Below are 19,068 nucleotides of genomic sequence, written 5' to 3'. Positions count from 1 at the left end.
GTTTCGCCTAACCTCGCAGGCCCGGGGCTCCTGCAGGCTTTTGGGCTTGGAGGGACACAGCCGTCATCTTGGGAAGATGAATCAAGATGAGTCCAGCAACAGCGGGTGGGCTGGACACGACTTGCTGAAATGGAAGGTGCAGGAGGCCCAAACGGCCGCAGTTACAGGAACAGGCAGGAGTGATGACAGTGGGAGGGACGGCGACAAGGGGTGGACGACGCTCTGGAGGGAGGTGCCACGTGATGGACCGTCTGAAGCAGAACTAACGGGTGCATTTAACTTGGACCCACTTCCATCTGGGGGCCCTGGGCCGTCCTCGTGGGCCACACCTTCATCTGCCTGCGTCCTCAGGGGCAGAAAATGACGACACGTTTGCTGTGTCTTGGGGATGAGTGATGAGCCCTGCGAGAGCTTATCTGCAGTTAAAGCGCAAGGAGATCAAACCACTCACGGCACCCCTCCTTCTTGGCAGCAGCCTGAGGTTTGAACCTGGGAATCGCTGTGGTGCCTCTTTGGCACCCCAAGAGGCAGGGTGGCCCTGTGGTCTGTGGGTGGCCCCTGCAGCCGAACTCAGCCTCGGGTCGCGCTCAGGAGAAGCGCCTGGCCTCCTCCACCCCAGGCTCCCAGGGTCGGGCTCCGAGGGGTCCAGACGTGCACCCCTGCCTGCCAGGGGAGGCCTGCTGAGGCCGCGAGGGCCGTGGCACTCACGCTGAGCTCCTGAAGCCTGAGAGGACCTTGGGGGGCAGAGGGGGAAGCGGGCGGCGGCACCAGGAAGAGCCCTGGCTCCCCTTCCTTCCCTCTCCCCCAGGGTTAGCCTGGCAGGTGGGGCACGTCCTTTGCCTGCAGATACTCCCCCAGGAGCCACAAGAAGAGGGGAGGAAGGGAAGTGGCTCCTGGTCGCAGCTGAGCCTGAGGTTTCAGATGCCAAATGTAGGCTGCCGTTTACACAATACGTTCAGTGTAGGCAAATCTACGCTGATGGAGAGTAGATTAGAGGTTGCCCGGGGCGGTGGTGACTGTGGGGACCCAACAGGATCAATAATAAATGGACAAGAAGGGTCCAAATGGAGTGATGGGAAGGTTTCACAGCTCGCCTGTGAGGGTTGCCCGCCTTGGGAAGTTTCTTAAAAACCACGGAGCTGTACACTTGATGCGGGGGAATGGTATGATATATAAACATACGTCTTAATAAAATTATAAACAATAATTTTTTTAAAATGAGGCTACAGGTTTCAGTCCCAAACTCTTAGTCAAAAAGGTTGGACTCACAGGGACAATGCTTCCTCTGTGTCCTTTTCTATCTCAGTGTTGACTTCACATGAAGCTTCTTCAAACCCGGTCCTTAGCTGTGAGGACAGGAGCCTGCTTGTCAGCCTCTGCCAGCCTTACTTGCCTCATCTGTGAAATGGGATGAGTGTTATGGCCCTCACAGGATGGAAGCGATGCAGGCCGCCGGGGGCGGTGGGGGGAGGGTTGCTGGCCTGGATCCCAGGACCTGGAGCAGGCTTAGCAGCTCAGCGAACAGCAGCTGTTGCTGATGACGTGACTGTCGGTGGGGGTAGGAGAATCCCACTTGGACGGCACCCGGGGGCTGCTCCTTGGACGTTCCTGGTACCGTCTGCGAGAGCAGCGTGTGCGCGTGCTTTGTATGTGGGAGGCCAGATGGCCGGGGCTGGGGTGATGCAGAGGTGGGCACAGACCCCGAGTTTGCTGGCCTTTCCACCGGCCGCTCTGCATGTTCCCAGCCATCCTTCGCAGCCCTGGTACAGGCCACATTTCCAGCAAGAGGAGACCTCCTCTGCCCTGTGGACTGTGTCCACCTCTCCGTGCCCTGCCCTGTCACTGCCTCTGTGCCCCTTCCCCACACTTCTCGGATGGATGGATGGTGCACATGCCCCGGACGGACTGGGCCTCCATGGGGCAGCCAGCACATGGTCACGGAGAGCGTGTTCCATCCCTCACACCGAGCGGGGGCTCGGGGCGGGTGGGGGGAAGCAGGATTCTGTCTGCAGCGGGTCGGGGCGGGGGCCGTGTGGGCTGGAAGGGCGTCTGGGGCCCAGCTGTGCTGTACAACAGCTAGAAACCCCATCCGATTCCTGATCTTATTCTCACTGATGCATAACTGGAAAGGAGTTATGGTAATTTAGTTTAGCAAGTTCTGAAAATCTAGCCCAGTCGGATGTTCCCTATATTATATTCTATAAAATTGAAATTCTTGGAGCAGTGATTCAAGCAGCTTCCTGGTGGAATTAGGATAAATGAACACCACTGGTTTTCATTTCTTTTTAGATCAACGTTAAGGTAGCTCAAATGCTTACAGCACTTTGAAATACATCAGCTGATCACAGCTGTAAAGTAACAAGGAAACATAAGGCATTAGTTATATCTTTCCATCGATTTTGAAAGGAGAGTATGCTGAGACCTCTCTTGGTGTGAGCTGGCAGAGGGAGGGTGATGAGCTGGTGTATTGGTTAGCTACAGCCTTGTAACAAACCACCACAAAACTTAGGGGCTTAAAATAACCATCTGTTTAGCCCATGATTCTGTGGGTTGGCAGTTAGGCGGGGCTCAGCTGGGCGGTTCTTCTGCTGGTTTTGGCTGAGTCCACCAGCATCTGAAGTCAACTGGCAGTCAGTGGCCTTGTGACTGGTAGTTGGCTGGCAGTCCCCTGGGGGGACGGTGGTGACCGGGCTGTGTGCCTCAGTACCCAGAGGCCAGCCATTCATATATGGTAGGATCACAGGGATGCCAAAAGCAGCAGGACAATGAGCCCCACATGCAGGTCCTTTTAAAGCCACTTCTCCAAAAAAAAAATTCATTTATTTTATTTTATTATTTATTTTTAATATTTTATTTATTTATTTGGTTGCGCCAGGTCTTAGCTGTGGCAGGCGGGCTCCTTAGTTGTGGCTCACCTGCTCCTTAGTTGTGACATGTGAACTCCTAGTTGTGGCATGCATGTGGGAATCTAGTTCCCTGACCAGGGATCGAACCCGGGCCTTCTGCATTGGGAGCTCAAAGTCTTAACCACTGTGCCACCAGGGAAGTCCCCATTTATTTTTAATTGTGGTATAATATACATAACACAAATTTTATCATTTTAGCCCTTTTAAAATTTAGTTCGGTGTCATCATTTAGAGACATCTTGCACTGCCTTTGCTGGAGTCCCACAGCCAAAGCAAATCTCAAGAGCAGCCCAGGTTCAAGGTCATTGAGGAGCTGAGCATGACTGCTGCTATTTGTGCCCGCTGGGGGGCTTCCGTTCCTGACCCCTTCATTACTCCGCTGAAAGTCTCCATGGCCAGCTCTAAGTGGGGGAAGTTTTTTCATCAAAGGGTGGAGGTTCTGTCCCTTTTACTTTTATTGAAATTATTCACAAGGGGTTGAGCAAACAAGATCTCCAGCCAAGGGACTCGACTTCAACACTTCTGGCTGTGTGACCTCACACAAATTACTTAGCCTCTCTGTGCCTCAGTTTCCTCACGTGAAAACAGGGAACATCAGCAGCCCCTGCCTCACAGTGATGTTGGGGGACGAAGTGAAAACACGGAGAATAGTGCCGCCATCAGCATCAGCATCGTTGTTATTATTACTACACGGCTCTGATTACTCTTGGCCCCGATTCCGACGCGCTGGGTCGGCAGGGGCTGGGACTCTTTCCGTCGAAGGTGATCCCTGGACAGTGTCAGAGGAATGCCCTGGGACTCAAATCGTCATTACTTGTGTTCCCATCTTCTCTTTCCTACCAGATTCCAAATTCCCTTTAGATTCTGTTCCCCAGAGGGTGGCGGTCCCAGCTGAGTCTGGCTGCGGTGGACAGCAGGGAAGGCAGTGATGGAGCAGAGGCGCGAACCGACCCGACAAATTAGCATCTCCGTTTCTCCACGTGAGCCCACTTCGGCTTTCACAACGGCAGCTCCGGGTACAGCTCACCTTGCCCTGGCATCTTTGTATTTATAAGATGTAGGTTACTTTAAAATACGTTCCAGCGTTACATAAGTAATACATGTGTACTGCAAAAAGTAAAAATAAAGAGAGAGAAAACACTCATGTTATGGGCTGAGTGTCTGGGGGGCTATGTCCCCCCAGATTCATACACTGAAGTTGTGTAGTCAACATGTGTTGAATGTGACTGTATGGGGCCTTTAAAGAGGTGATTAAGGTAAAATGAGGTCACAGGGGTGGCCCTAATCCAATATGACAGGTGTCCTTATGAGAAGAGGAGATGACACAGACACACACAGAGGGATGGCCATGTGGGGACACAGGGAGAAGACGGCCGTCTACATCCCCAGGAGAGAGGCCTCGGGAGGAACAGGCCTGCTGATACCTTGATCTTGGGCCTCCAGTTTACGGAATCGTGAGACAACAAATATCTGTCGTTTGAGCCACCGAGGCTGTGGTGCTTTGTCACTGCAGCCCTAACAAACTCAGAGAAGATGTGAAGTGAAGAGAATGCCCATCCCTGCGGACCCCCGTCCAAAGGTCTCTGGGGAAGGCCTCGCTGCAGAGCCCCCCCAGCATGCAAGCAGGTTTGCATCTGCTCACACAGACAGGGCACAGATGCTGGCAGGAGCCGCCCCTGTCCCCCCGCTGAACCGTCCCTGTGACACAGGCTCAAGTGTCCTTCCGGGACCACCACGCCCCTCTCCACCAGCTCTGACAGAAGTCATTCCATTTTAGGGGCAGTTGGCACCGGAGGACTCAGCCGCCCCCCTCGAAGCCTACCAGCCCTGAGGAAAAAGAACATAAACTGACTCATTTTGCATCCACCCGGTTCCCAGGCTACAGCCCATCCTGACGCTGAAGGTTGGGCTTATTTTCTGATGTGATGTCGTAACCAATGACGTTAGCAGCTTAGCCAGAGGGACCTGACACAGAAGGGCGGTTCCAGGAAGTGACCCAGACCTTGTCTTCAATGCCCAGGATGCTGTGTAAACCAGCTCCTTCCCGGTGGCTGAGGGCACTTATCCACACCTCTCTTTTTATTTCCAGAAACAACTCTTCTTCTTTTATTCTGAATATTTGGGTTTTTAGAATGTTGTGTTCCCAGTAAAATCATGTCATGATCTTGTATCTATGCCTAAATCTCTATCTAAGCTTAAGGCATTCCTTAGCCTCTCCCCACCTCCCCACACCCATCGAGGTTCACCTCCTCTTATACCAACACAGTGGATGACTTTTTCTGGAACTATGTCCTTGAACCCACTAAAAACAGCACTTGAGTGGTTCCTTCTCCTACTTCTCAGGAATTAAGTGGCATGTTGGGCCTGTGAGATGAGTTAGTTTTCCTACATGTGTTAGAAACACCAAATCTGAACAGGTGAGTTTTTAGAAACAGTGTGCACTTTTTTTTTTTCTTAACCCCAGAGAACAATTCGAAAAACAATTTGGTGCAAAGGAAAAAATGAAAGTTTTTGCTTGAGTGTGTGTGTCCAGGTAGGAGGGAGCGTGGAGCGGAGGGAGACCTTCCTTTGAGAGGTCCTGCCTGCCCATCCTGTGGACTAGCCTGCCCAGGGCGGCAGCTCCCACCTTCACAAGGAGCCCCCCCCACCGACTGTACAGATTTGGAGACCCACGGCCTCCGGTCAGAAGAACGTGTGTGTGCACATGACGCCACCTTTGTCTTGGTCTCGAACACAATCAATAAACAATCTAGGGGCTTCCCTAGCGGTCCAGTGGTTAAGACTCCGCACTTCCAATGCAGGGGGCGTGGACTCGATCCCTGGTCAGGGAACTAAGATCCCATGTGCCGCGCGGCACGGCCAAAACAAAACAAACACAATCTATATGGCCAACAGGCACATGAAAAGATGCTTCACATCACTAATTATTAGAGAAATGCAAATCAAAACCACAGTGAGGTACCACCTCACACCAATCAGAATGGCCATCATCAAATAATAAATGCTGGAGAGGGTGTGGAGAAAAGAGAACCCTCCTGCACTGTTGGTGGGAATGTAAATTGATACAACCACTATGGAGAACAGTATGGCGGTTCCTCAAAAAACTTAAAATAGAGTTACCATATGATTCTGCAATCCCACTCTTGGTCATATAGCTGGAGAAAACCATAATTAGAAAAGATACATGCACCCCGATGTTTATTGCAGCACTATTTACAATAGCCAAGGCATGGAAACAACCTAACTGTCCATCAACAGATGAGTGGATAAAGAAGATGCGAGATCTATATCTATATCTATATATTTTTATATATTTATAAATAAATAAATAAATAAATAAATAAATAAATAAATAATGGAATATTACTCAGCCATAAAAAAGAATGAAATAATGTCATTTGCAGCAACATGGATGGACCTAGACATTATAATACTAAACAAAGTAAGTCAGACAAAGACAAATATTATATGATATCACTCATATGTGGAATCTAAAAAATAATACAAATGAATCTATGTACAAAACAGAAACAGACTTACAGACATAAAAAACAAACATGATTACCAAAGTGGAAAGGGGGTGGGTAGGGATAAATTAGGAGTGTGGGATTAACAGATACACACTACTATATATAAAATAGATAAACAACAAGGATTGACCGTATAGCACAGGGAACTATATTCAATATGTTGTAATAACCTATAATGGGAAAGAGTCTGAAAAAGAATATATATATTCTTATTTTATATATATATGCATATCCGAATCACTTTGCTGTACACCTGAAACTAACGTAATATTGTAAATCAACTATACTCCAATAAAATTTAAAAAAATAATAAAAATAAATGACAGCTAATAAAAAATAAGCAATCTATAGTAAGAATGGAAGAGAGGGGATTTCCCTGGTGGTCCAGTGGTTAAGAATCCGCCTTCCAATGCAGGGGGAGCGGGTTGGATCCCTGGTCCGGGAACTAAGATCCTACATGCCTTGCGGCCAAAAAAAAAAAAAAAATCCAAAACATAAAACAGAAGCAATATTGTAACAAATTCAATAAAGACTTTAAAAATCGTCCACATCAAAAAAAAAAAAAATATATATATATATAAAAAAATTCTTAACAACAACAACAAAAAAGAATGGAAGAGAGTTTTATTGAAGCCAAGGACTCTAGCCTGGGAGTGTGGTCTCCACCGAGGAAGAAAGCATGGTCTTCAGCAGTTTTATATTGTTTTTGCCAGAATGGAGAACAAACATGACAGGGGTATATTCCTTCAAGGTTTCAGAAGAGACAGATTAGCACATACACAGCAAGTCAGTATGGCCTTGGCATCTGGGAGGGAAACTTATCTTTGAAAGAGGACCAGCATTCATCCCTGTGGACATTCTTATTTCTGGATAATGCATTGTTTTGTTTAATGGTTAGAGCAGAGGTAATTCATGTTTGCCAGGCCATAAGACAGGTGCTCTAGTTCACATAAAGTACAGGCCAAGTCCTGTATAAGCCAGGATGGCTTCCCCGTACCCCAGCAGTCAGTCTGCAGAGTTGAGTGCATCTCCGGGGTGCCCTGGTCAAGTAGCACTTCTAAGCAAAGTGTGGGGAGCAAGGTGTGGGGGGCAAGGTCTCTGGGTCAAGTGGGGTCTCCAGGCAGAACACAGAGCGGGGTTAAGGTGCAAGGGGCTTGGGTGGGGCCACTGTAACACCTGTGAAAGATAAAGGGGGGCAGGACTGGGCGGGGGAAGCCTCAGACCTCCATGCAGCTGACTGAGGTTCGGAGCAAAGATTGCCTGGTAGGGGCATCGGGCCACAGGCAGACATGCCCCAGTGCCCCAGACTCTGACTGGTCGGGGCCTGGGGGGCCCCGATCTGGTCCTCCTGTCTCTGCCCCTCGGCCTGCCCTCTGGCCCGGCTGCCCTTCGTCTGGCGCCCTGCTTCTCCCATGGGGCTCTACAAGGGGACAGATGACAATCCACAGCTCACAGCTCAGCAGGCCCTGCGCTCAGGGCCTCGGTCCCCAGGACAGGATGACCACACACACAGCAGCCACTGTCACCCCCACTTGGCCGAGCGCCTAGTACAAGGTGCAGCCGGATTGGAACCCAGGGCTTCACCCCTGCACGCACAGCTTCCCTGTGTGCTGGACGTTTGCCGGAGATCTCTCCTGGGCCGGGCACTGGCTTCACCGCTCCTGTGACCTTGACTTTGACCTGCAGGCTGGTCAGGCCAGGCATCTCCCCGGAGCCCCCTCTGCATTATATTCTCCACTGACACTCGGATGTCTGATGGGTGTCGACACTCTTGTCTGACTCCGCACCTCTAGGCCCAACTCAGTTTCTCAACAGTCACCTGGAGGGTGGGGCTTGGTGTGTCCTGGGGCTTCTAGTCTCTCTGCTGAGAAAAACCCTCATGTAAGTTTTGCCCTTGAAGAAGCCTATGTTTAAAATTTTAGGGACTTCCCTGGTGGTGCAGTGGTTAAGAATCCGCCTGCCAATGCAGGGGACACGGGTTTGATCCCTGGGCTGGGAAGATCCCACATGCCGCGGAGCAACTGAGCCGGCGAGCCACAACTACTGAGCCCGCGTGACACAACTACTGAAGCCTGTGCGCCTAGAGCCCATGCTCTGCAACAAGAGAAGCCACTGCAATGAGAAGCCCCCGAGCTGCAAGGAAGAGCAGCCCCCTCTCCCCGCGACTAAAGAAAGCCCGCGCTCAGCAACAAAGACCCAACGCAGCCAAAAATAAATAAGTAAAAATAAAAAATTATATATATATATACACACACACAATTTATTTATGTAAAATAATTTGTCTCCTGAAAACTTTGCATTTATCAACGTTTTCCTATTATGTATTAAAAACCTGTACCATCTACCCGTTTCAGATTAGTATTAACGTGCTGGAGTTAATACATTTCCAGCAAAGTTATTATCTTTGGTGCTGGTTAATTTTTGCATCTTGGGTAAATATAAAGTTTTGTCTTAGACTTTTAAAAATGCCTGAATTAGCCCCAGGGCCTGTGGCTCTCCTGGCACACTCTTGGGATCACGGAAGTCCTGGTGGGAATCTCCTCATTTTACAGAAAAGGAAACTAAGACTCCAACGGGCAATGTCCTTGTCCAAGGTCACAGTCCAAGGCTGGCTCCAAGCCTCAGCTCTCAGTTCCCCAGTAGGATGCCCAGCTGCTCCAGGAGCCCTCTGCCAGCCAGGCTGGGCCCTCCCCAGACCCCCCTGGACCCCTCACCTTTGCTCCAGGCACCTGAGCTGGTCTTGACAGGAAAGTTCCCAATGAGAGTGTTTCAGAGCTGGAAAGACTCCTTCTGGGCTTGGGGTGGGCAGCAGTCTGCCATTTGATTTGGGATCACCTCTCAGTCTCTGGTTTACTTATCTGTGAAATGGGATGCCAGCAAGTTCGTTCTGAGAATTAGAACAGATAATGAACAGAGAAGTCCCTCTCCCAGGGCTTAGGTCACACCTATTTTTGGTACTCAGATCCTACTCTTCCTTGGCTCATTCACGGCAGAAATGCCCTCTGTCTACATACCTGTGCCAAATAATATTCTAAGTGAGACTTTTCCTTTCCCCATTTTAATTCAGCAGGCTAGGGGCCAGAGTTTCTCTCTTAGCAAGACAGCATCCTTACTGGGGTCGTGAGAAGCTCCATCCTTGTGGCCGAGTCAGGGCCTGGGGCCGGGCTGCGGGCTCTGCCGCCAGCCGTATACCGGTGGAAAAGATGTGGAGCTTTGCTGGGCCTCAGTTTCCACAAATGTAAAATGGGATGCTAAGAGTCTCTACCTCACGGCCTTGTTTTGATAAGTAGGTGAAATAATAGCTTTCAGTAAATCTTAGCAATGACCACATGTCCTGTCGACATGAACACGTGCACTGCACAGGGCCTGGTCAGGAGCTAAGGGCTGCTTGGCTGACTTCCAAGTTCCCTTCATATGTTTACTCTGTTCATATGTTCAGGGGAGATTTTCCAGAGGCAAATTCCTGCTCAGCTGAGGTCTGAGTGATCATAGATTCACAATGAATATAGGTTAGATTGCTGACAATTTATGCTGTTGAGACAAACACGGTCTTCTGAGCTGATCTCAAAGCTCAAAGTAACTATCAAGGGGCCATCGAATGCCTAAATGATGAGGTGCATTTTAATTAGTTTTTTAAAAAAAGTAATTATAAAATGTGTGGGTATGATGCATTTAAACTTTACCACTTAGCATACAATAAAGTTTCCTCACCCCAGCCCAGCCAATGACAGTCTCATGTTTATCCTTCCAGAAGTTTTCTGGATGTGTATATGCGTATATTGCTTTTTGATACAGAAAAGGGATCATTGGATACCCATTGCTCTGCATCTTCTCTTTATTTTTTATTTTAACTGAATCTTAGAGATTATGTACTATCAGCATGTATAGAATTACTACAATTTTTAATGGTTTAAAATAAAAAATTATTAAATGAATATTCCAGAGTTTATTTAACAAGCTGTCTTGTTGGTTGTTTCAGGGTTTTGTTTGGTTTTGTTTTTGTTTTTTCCCGTAAATATATGCTGTGTCAGAACCTCCTGTATACACATCTGCAAATGCCTGTGGGGATTTATCTATAGGATTCATGACTGAAGTAGCAGTGCCGGGCCCAAGGCTTTACAATATTAAATTTACATGAACATTGCCAACCATACTTTCTTTTTCAAGGATAAGGGGATTGTGAGTAGAACAGGTGCAGGTATGTTTATTTTAGTCAGGGTGTTTTCTGAAATAATTCGAGGTGGCTTAGAAAAAGGCACAGCAGACAGCAGCAGCACCTGGTATTGTAAATAGTTTTCGCAGGAAGCTCCTCCAAGCTCAGGAGGTCCTCCTTGGACCTGAGGACCCGAGCAGGGGGCAGGCCACACGGAGGTACGAAGTAGGGAGAGCAGACTGGAGGTGACCCTCCACCCTTGTGTACAGCCCAGCGCCGGACAGCCCTGCCTGGACGCTCCCTCAGGCCCGGTGCCTGGCCGGGGACGCAGGCAGCCCTTCTTCCAGGAGAGGACAGCGTCAGGGACCGCAGGCGACGGGTGGGGCTAGCGAGGCCGGTTCAGGGCGACCGCCTCCCCCCACCCCAATTCGGGGAGGCTTCCTCCAGGGTCAAATACGGATACAACGTTGCCAGCCGGATACAACGTTGCCAGCCCAGGGCCAACTGTAAAGACGTCAAAGGGCGCTTTACTTAGGTCTGAAACACGACCTCGCGCGGACCAGCGGCTCCCAGGACGTTCCCCACCGCGACCCCCGCGACCCCCCTCCCCGCCCCACGGCGTTAACCGTGGCCTGGGGGGGGGTCTCATGCCTGGAAACACCCCCAGTGCGTGCAGCGGGGCCCCTGGGGAGATGGGGGCAGTCCAGGCGGTCCGCACTGTCCGTGGTGCTGCCTCCCCACCCCCCCCACCCCACCCCACCCCACCCCACCCCCCGCCTCCACCGCCACGTGTGCCGGCCCACCATGCAGTTGCCCTGGCCCTGGGTCCAGCCTCCAGGCGGTCTGTGCCCCCGACAGGTCCCCTCCCTCCACCCCCAATCCGGCCCTCCACCGACCTCGCTGTCCCGCACCCCAAGTGCTCCCGCCGGCCCCAAGCCCTCCGGGTGCTCCAGCCGCGTCCGTTACTGGACACGGGCCCGTCCCTTCCCAGCCGGCGCCCCGCCAGGCCGCCCACCCCGGTGTCCCCCTGTCTCTCCCCGTGTCCCGTGTTCCCCCCGCTGTCCCCCTGTACCTCCCTGTCCCCTTGGCTTATCCCCCCTTGTGTCCCCCCCCCACCCGTATTCCCTCCCCACTGTTCCCCTGTACTCCCGCGTCCCCGGCATGTCTCCCCGCTGTGTCCCCCCCGCACGTCCCGTGTCCCCTCCCCGCGTGTCCCCGCCGCCCCGCGCGCCGGCGGAACTGTGGGATCGCCGCGCACAGGAAGTGGCGGGGCGGCGCGGCCGAGGGCGGAGGGCGGCGGGCCGGGCGGGGCGGGATGGGGGCCGGGGGCGGCGGGCGCCGCACTCGCTGAGGCCCGACGCAGGGCCGGGCGCGCCCAGGGCCGGAGCGCAGCGGCCGGAGCGGCCCGGAGGCGACGCCGGGGCCGAGCGCGCGACGAGCAGGTGGCGGCGGCTGCAGGTGAGCGGCGCGGCCCCCGAGGTCGGCCCCCCGCCCGGCCCGCCGCCCGAGGTCGGGGCTCCCTCCACCGCCGCCCCAGGTCGCCCCCGACCCGGGCCCCGCGCCGCAGTGGGCCGGCTGCGCTCCCCCCGGCGCGGGGCCTGCGGGAGGACCGGGACTGGGGCCCGCGGGCCCCGGGTCCCCTCCCGGCCTCCCCGGGGCCTCGTCCGGCCGGGCCCAGGCCCCGTTCCCCTCCCCGTCCCCGCAGGCCCGCCTGGGGCGCTGCAGCCGGGCGCGCCGGTCCGGGCTGGCGCGCGGCCAGGGCCGGGGCACCCCAGGAGGGGCGGGCGACCCGGCTGGGCGAGGGCACGACACCCCCACCCCTCTCCCCGCGGGGTTTCTCGGGCCCCTCTGCTCCCCGCGGATGCGACGTGCCCCCCCCCCCCCCCCGGTTTCTGGGCGCTGGGCACCTGGGCCCCGAGCGCTCCCCCGACCCTGCGCTCTGCGGCCAGGGGTTAGTTTCACTTTTTGCTCGGCCACGAGGGAGGGCTGCAGGTGGGAATGCGCAGCAGTGGTGGGTGCTGAGTGTTCAGATTTGACTTTGGCGCTTGGACCAAAGGCCGACTGTGAATTTCCACGGTTCCAGTCAGGTGATGGGGTCGGTCAGTAACCCAAGAGGCATTTGAGAGGAAAACCACCGCCACCCCCAGGGCCGCCCAGAGCACCCAGGTCGGTTGATCCTGCCCGAGGGTCTCAGGAAGGGAGGATGATCTAGCAGTTGAAGCTACCTTGAAAATATTGTGCAGGTTCTCTCTTTCTTTCTTCCAACTTTTTTTTTTTTTTTTGGCTGTGTTGGGTCTTCGTTGCGGTGCACGGCCTTCTCACTGTGGTGGCTTCTCTTGTTGCAGAGCACTGGCTGTAGGTGCGGGCTTCAGTAGTTGTGGCATGCGGGCTCAGTAGTTGTGGCTCACGGGCTCTAGAGTGCAGGCTCAGTAGTTGTGGCGCGCAGGCTTAGTTGCTCCGTGGCATGTGGGATCTTCCCGGACCAGGGCTCGAACCCATGTCCCCTGCATTGGCAGGCGGATTCTTAACCACTGTGCCACCAGGGAACCCCCCCCCCCAGACTTTTTTTTTAAAGCACACTATATACAGTCTCCTCTAAGAGAATACTAGAGCAGTTAGGTTCCTTTTCATAGGAAATATGATCTTATGAGAAGGAAAAATGAGGTGGGCCGTTGGCCTTGAGATAGACTGGAATGAGAATTGCCACCCATATTAAGGGTGGAAACCACCCAGAGATCCCAAACCCCTAGTGGTGTGTGGTGGCCTGGCGATGGCTGTGTGCTGAGGGGCCCAGTGATGTTGGACTAAGCTGGGGTGGATCCCCTACGTGTTCTGAATTACAGCTCTGCAGGCTGACTGTACTCATTTAGGGACTGCTAATCAACGTTTTCTCCGTTTAAAAGCTTCATAAGGGATCTCAGTGAGATTCTGAACATTCTCTAATTTGACCATGTCCTTACTGCTTTCCCTCCCCCTTTTCTGGGTCATCCTGGCTCCACCCTCCTTTCCCTCAAAGTTGCAGAGTTGGCCTGTTACAACTCACTTCCGTACCCCTTTCTCAGCCACCCTAAGGGAATCTTCCTGATTACATTGTTTAAAAAAAGGTGCTACATGTGATTGACATTCACACACACACGTGATTGACATTCAGAATGCCCACACATGTGGCTAAGGTTCAGCACGCACAGGCCCTCTTCTTGGCCTCGGAAGGGGCAGGCCTTGATGTCCTGAACCACACTTCACGGGCACGCAGACCGGCCGTGTTGGCCGGGGCATGCTGCTCACCCCACGTGCGTGGGGCCTGCGGGGGCACGTCTGCCAAGAGGGCTGAGGCTGAGCAGTAGCCTGGGGAACGTGCGGGGCAGGGTGAAAGTCCCTGTCGCAGGAGGTGAAGGGAGGTGCGGGAGGGACCCTTGCATTGCCAGGGTGTGGACTCTAGAAGCCGCCTCCCGGGAGGATGGTGCTACGCCCTGGCCGGCAGGCTGATGTTCTGTGTGCCTGTCTCACGTCTAGGTGCCAGGGCCAGGGAAGCAAACTGAAAGCAGTTGTTTATTTTGGAAGTCAGAAAAAGTGCACCCACCGAAGTGATCTGGTCTGTCCATTTTTACTCCAGCGTCCCACGTTAACTAGCGTGGGTCCTGATACACAGGGTTAGCCCTTTATTTACATGTGACACCTCTGATGGCACTTCCACCTTGGAAAAGAGTGGTCTGAGAAAACCCAGAGGTTTGGTTACCCCCTGAAGGTTGGGTCGCAAATCGGCGTGGCCAGAATTTTAACTAAGTTCCATGGACTCCCACCTGCTCAGCCCCATCTGTCTGCTAAAAGTCTGGAAACACTTTTATCTCTGGTCAAATCAGAGGTAGGAGGGAAATGTTGAAATCAATAGAAACAAGGAAAATGAGAAACAGAAATTGTGTTTGAGAAGAGCCAATTTACTGGGTTTTCCGGGGCGGGGTGGAGGGGAGGGTGTGGTCAACGTGTCCAATCGCATTGGACCCCCAAAACACACATCTTCCCCTGGCTTTCAGCCTGACCTAGCGTGGGAGACAGGAGAGGGGGCTTCAGTGGAGATCAGTGGCGGCCCCTCGCTGTTAGCAGTTAGCCCCTGACCCCATCAAAGTCCACCTGGGGCAAAAGCAGTGGCTTCTGCTTCCATCTTTTTCTTCCTTCTCTTGGGCCTCATCAGAAACTCTAATATTTTACTGTTACAAGTTGTGGCGGATTGATATTTATAGAGCAAAGCATTGGATGCAATTGGCTACATTTGTCTGTTCCTTTCTTAATGATTTGACTATATGACATAAGATCTTTAGTTACTCAGTCTTCTCATTGAGAAATGTGTGTTACAGTCAGATTGGACTGAATTTTGTAAGACAATTGCTTGGAAATTTCATGGATTTTACTTTTGGTTGACCAAGGAATGCTTGAGGTTTTAAATGAGTTGTTTCACATTGTAAAGCGAAATGACTCTGACTTAATCTGTTGTTTCTAAAACCACTTCGTAATAATCTTAAACTAATCCTAAATTACTAATTTCAAAATGCTGGATTTTAGGCAAACACATGAGTGGTTCAGCCTGGGACAGTCTCTCATTTAGTTATTTAGAAGAATTCACCATGTCCTGATTCTCTTCGTGGAGCAAAGTGCTAGAAACCGAAACACGGGTCATCCGGGGGCGGCATCTGTGTTTCTCTTTGGAGGTGGAGGAGCAGATGCCCGGGGAAAGTTGGCCCAAGTTCCCGCTGCAGGGCTGCAGCCTTTGGCCCTGGACGCTGTGCTTTAATTCGCTACGTCTTTCCGCAAGTGCAGCCAGAAGGTCACAGATAGGATACACTTTAAATACTAGTGTTGAAAGAAACTGTATCCTTCAGTATGTGACAGGCAGAAGTCGTCTTCCAGGCAGGAATGCTTTGCATTGCGCAGGACGACAAACCGAAGCTGAAGCTGGGCGCTCCAGGTGGGGGCTGCCTGCCAGCAGCCGAGAGGCCTGTCCTCAGGTGGCCCCAGGAGGCCATGCATCATTGATGTGGCTCTTCTCAGTTCCCTCTGAAAGTGGGTGGGGAATGAAGGCAGCGATAAGAAGGATGGCAGTGAGTTCTACCGTGTGCAGCAGTGAGAAGCTGCAGCGAGGAACACCTTTACCCGATCTGCTCTCACGGGGCCTGTGAGCCCCGCTGGCTGCATCCCTGGGGGCGGGCGTGGGGTGGGGGACTGAATTCCAGAGCTCCAGCAGCGGGGGCTCTTTTTCTCTTCATCACTCGGTTTGCTGACCTGAAAACTTTATAAGTGTATGCTGACGTTCAGTGTGTCCCTGCTTTGCGTCTAGTCTGATGACAACAGCTCCAATTATTGCATCTCCATGAGGCGTCTTATGGGCTCATTATGTTGTTTCTGTGAGGACAGGGTATTGCCCCATTACACAGTTGGAGGAACTGGGTGGGAGAGCTTGGCCGCAGTCCCTCGGCTGGCAAGTGATGCCTCTAGATTTCCAACAAGGTCTCATTGAATCCAAACCAACGCGGTGCTCAGAAAACTCAATCTATGAAAATCTGCATTTTTGAAGCAGAAACTCAGTGACTGGCTTCACAGAAGTATTCATTTAAAAAAACCTTTTCGCTTGTAGGAGGCAGGCGAGACTTGGTGGACTGGGGCCCAGAAACCCCCACTGAAGACGCTAGAAACAGGTACACACTAGAAATGATGTTGCCTGGGGAAGAAAGAAATTCCATTTATGCAGATTCATCTGTGCTCAGCTTTTCATTTTCCGCTCTGTAGCAGTAAAGTGAAGAGCTGCCTATTGACTCTTAACATAAAGAATGTGCTGATGATTGGGTTATGCTTTTCATACATTGATTTCTAATTAGACCATCGTCCCAGGCTAATTGGATTGATTGATTGAATGAATGAATGAAGATACACATCACCCTTATGTTCAGAGAGAAATTAATCAATTGGTATACCTTCCAAAATATAGCTTGCTAGGAGTGATTTTTGCCAAAATAAGACAAGTCAGATTGTTAGATGAAGCCGTCACCTGTTTGGGTTCCGCGTGAGGATGACGCAGGCACCCCCCAACCCCCGGCGGCAGCTTCTCTCCTGAGGGGAGTCTGAGTGTCAAAGCACTCTGACAGCCTCAGAGACAAAGTTTAGTGACTTGGAATCCACAAAAGTAGAAATAAATAAGCGCAACAGTAAAAATAAGCCCAAACAGTGAATAGTCCCTTGGCCCCCGGCAGCGTTTTGGTTTAGTTTTAGGAAAAGCCCTGCAGTCTGGCAGGTCCCCTTGAGCTGTTATTTGGGCTCCTTTGCTATAACTAGTGGTGAGCTGGTACACAAAAGTGAGTGTCCAGCGATGAAAGGAAGCAGAGTGCTTCTAGACGGGGGGCAGAGGTCAGAGCACACGCGTGTTAGCGCACGGCAGCTATTTTCAGCTTCCTAAATCGAGGCACTACCTACTGTAACTTCAGTTCTAGAACGTTTGTTAGAAAATGCTTTGGTGGCCTGCGGTCCAGTTCTAGCTCCAAGCCAACAGGGTGTTTTCCTGGGGTCCCAGCTGCTTTGTACCTGGCACTTCTTTAAATTTTAATGAGTTATTGGGTATAAATGTTTCTACTTTGGTAAACAAAGCTATATGTGAAAGCTGTAGACACACATCTAACAAGTGCCAGGCGGGGGTGGCCATGCCGATGAGTGATGACTGTACGTCTGTTCTCTCAGATGTGCCTTGCCTGACCCCCAGCCTCTGACCCCTCTGACCCCCAGCCACGGACCCCTAGCAGACATGCCAGGCAGGTACGGGACCAAAGTCACTAGCTCTTTGGTCTGCTGAGACAAGACAAAAATCTAGATCTTTCTATGCAATTATTTATTTTTAACAAGCTACAGGCAAACGAAAAAATGTTCCTGCCTGAATTTAGCCTCTGGGCCACTAGTTTTACAACCTCTGGTCTACAATATTTGTTTAATTTTCAAAATAAAGTAAGTGAGCCAATTAAATGAGGACTAAACGGGCACTTTCAAAATGCATGCAAGAGAAGCAAAACAAGAATAACAGAAACCCAAGACTTTATGTACGGATGAAAACCAAAAGAATTGTCTTTCTTATCTCAGCCATGGCTGCTGGAAACAGGATGGGGTTACGTGATACTGGATAGAGGAAAAGAGAAGATGGTACCCAGAGGGGTGTCAGTCTGGGAACAGAGGAACTCCATATGTCTCCAAGTGCGTGCAGGAGGCCCTCCTGAGGTCCATGTAAAGATGAAGTAATGTTTACAAAATGCATCGGGACTTTTACCAGAAGGCACTCCTCATCTTGCTCTGTTTTGATGGCATGTTCTGTGTCCACGCCTCTCGTTACACGTGTAGAATGGGACCACTGGGCGGGGAAGTCCAGGCAGGTTAAAATTTACACAGTGATATTTACACTGGGCTGTTTCCCAGAGTGATGGGAAAGACTCAGACTAAGGGTGTAAGTGGACCCACATACTCCATAGCATGTGGTATTGTCATTAATTTTTGCAAATAGATTGGATGCAAAATGTTACTGTCTGATTGTGGCCTTGATTTGTGTTTCCTGGTAGATGGAGTTGATACTCTCCCTATATTTACTGGTAGACGTGTTTCCTCCCTTGTGAATTCCTTCACCCATTTTCCTGTTAGGTGATAACTTTTTCTTATGTATTCCTTACATATAATTCTTTATGATATGTTTCCTTATGTATTCAGGATAGTGATCCTTTGTTGTAATGTGTTCATCAGGTACCTTTCCTAGCCGTGTCTTGTCTTTTTACTTTATTTTGATGAATAGAAATTCTTAATTTAATGTAGAGTTTATCCATCTTTTCTTTTGTGGCCTTTCGAGTGTTGCTGAGAAGTCCTTCCCAGCCCTGGGGTCACTCGTGTGTTCTCCTGTGTTTTCTCGTGGAAGTTGTAACGTTTGCTTTCCACGCTGAAGCCCTTAGTCCCTCGGGAGTGGACTCTGTGGTGACGAGTAGGGAGCTCTGTCCCCATGTGGAGAACAGTTGTCCTGACACCAGCCTCAGCCGCTCGGTCCTCTTTCCCTGCTGACCTGTTGTGCCACTGCGGCCGTGTGTCCAGTCCCCTCGGTTGGCTTGTCTGTCCCGCCGGTCCGTGTGTCTGCGTGAGTGGCGCCTGCCCGCGTTGCTGTCTGGACATTCTCCCCGCTACCGCCCCGCTGCCCCCTGGGTTCTCTAGAGCGCCTGGCTATTCTTGCTCTGTGTTTATCTGTGTTAAAATCAGCTTGTCAGGTTTCATGAAAAACTTTGTCAGGATTTAGATAGAAATTGCACCAATTCCATGGATCAGTTGAGGGGAATTTCTATTTTATGGTATTAAGACTTCCTGCTGTAAACGTGGTGTGTCTCAACTGATGTAGATCTTCTCAAATGGCTTTTAATAAGGCCCTGTATATACTATAAGTATACGCTCTTAGACTCTGTGGTTAAATTTATTTCCA

The 19,068-nt window shown here is 51.2% G+C and overlaps 1 protein-coding gene across 5 annotated transcripts in view; it reads left to right on the top strand.

Moving 5' to 3' along the window:
- Window positions 1-11,889: 11,889 nt before the first annotated feature.
- AGPAT3 (1-acylglycerol-3-phosphate O-acyltransferase 3) overlaps window positions 11,890-19,068 on the top strand; it is a 98,287-nt gene continuing 91,108 nt past the window's right edge. Inside the window, exons 1-2 of one of the 5 annotated variants that reach the window (XM_082393511.1) lie at window positions 11,905-12,047; window positions 16,216-16,276. The gene's annotated coding sequence lies outside the window, so the exon portion shown is untranslated. Of the gene's footprint in view, window positions 12,048-12,672; window positions 12,833-16,215; window positions 16,277-19,068 lie in introns of all 5 variants that reach the window. The other 4 variants (XM_082393512.1, XM_082393514.1, XM_082393510.1 and 1 more) reach the window with 4 other exon arrangements.

The sequence above is a fragment of the Balaenoptera borealis genome, assembly GCF_965194805.1.
Source record: "Balaenoptera borealis genome assembly, chromosome: 5".
In the NCBI taxonomy this organism is placed as follows: domain Eukaryota; kingdom Metazoa; phylum Chordata; class Mammalia; order Artiodactyla; family Balaenopteridae; genus Balaenoptera; species Balaenoptera borealis.
The sequence above is the reverse complement of the archived record's forward strand: the minus strand, read 5'-3'. Positions and strand labels throughout refer to the sequence as shown.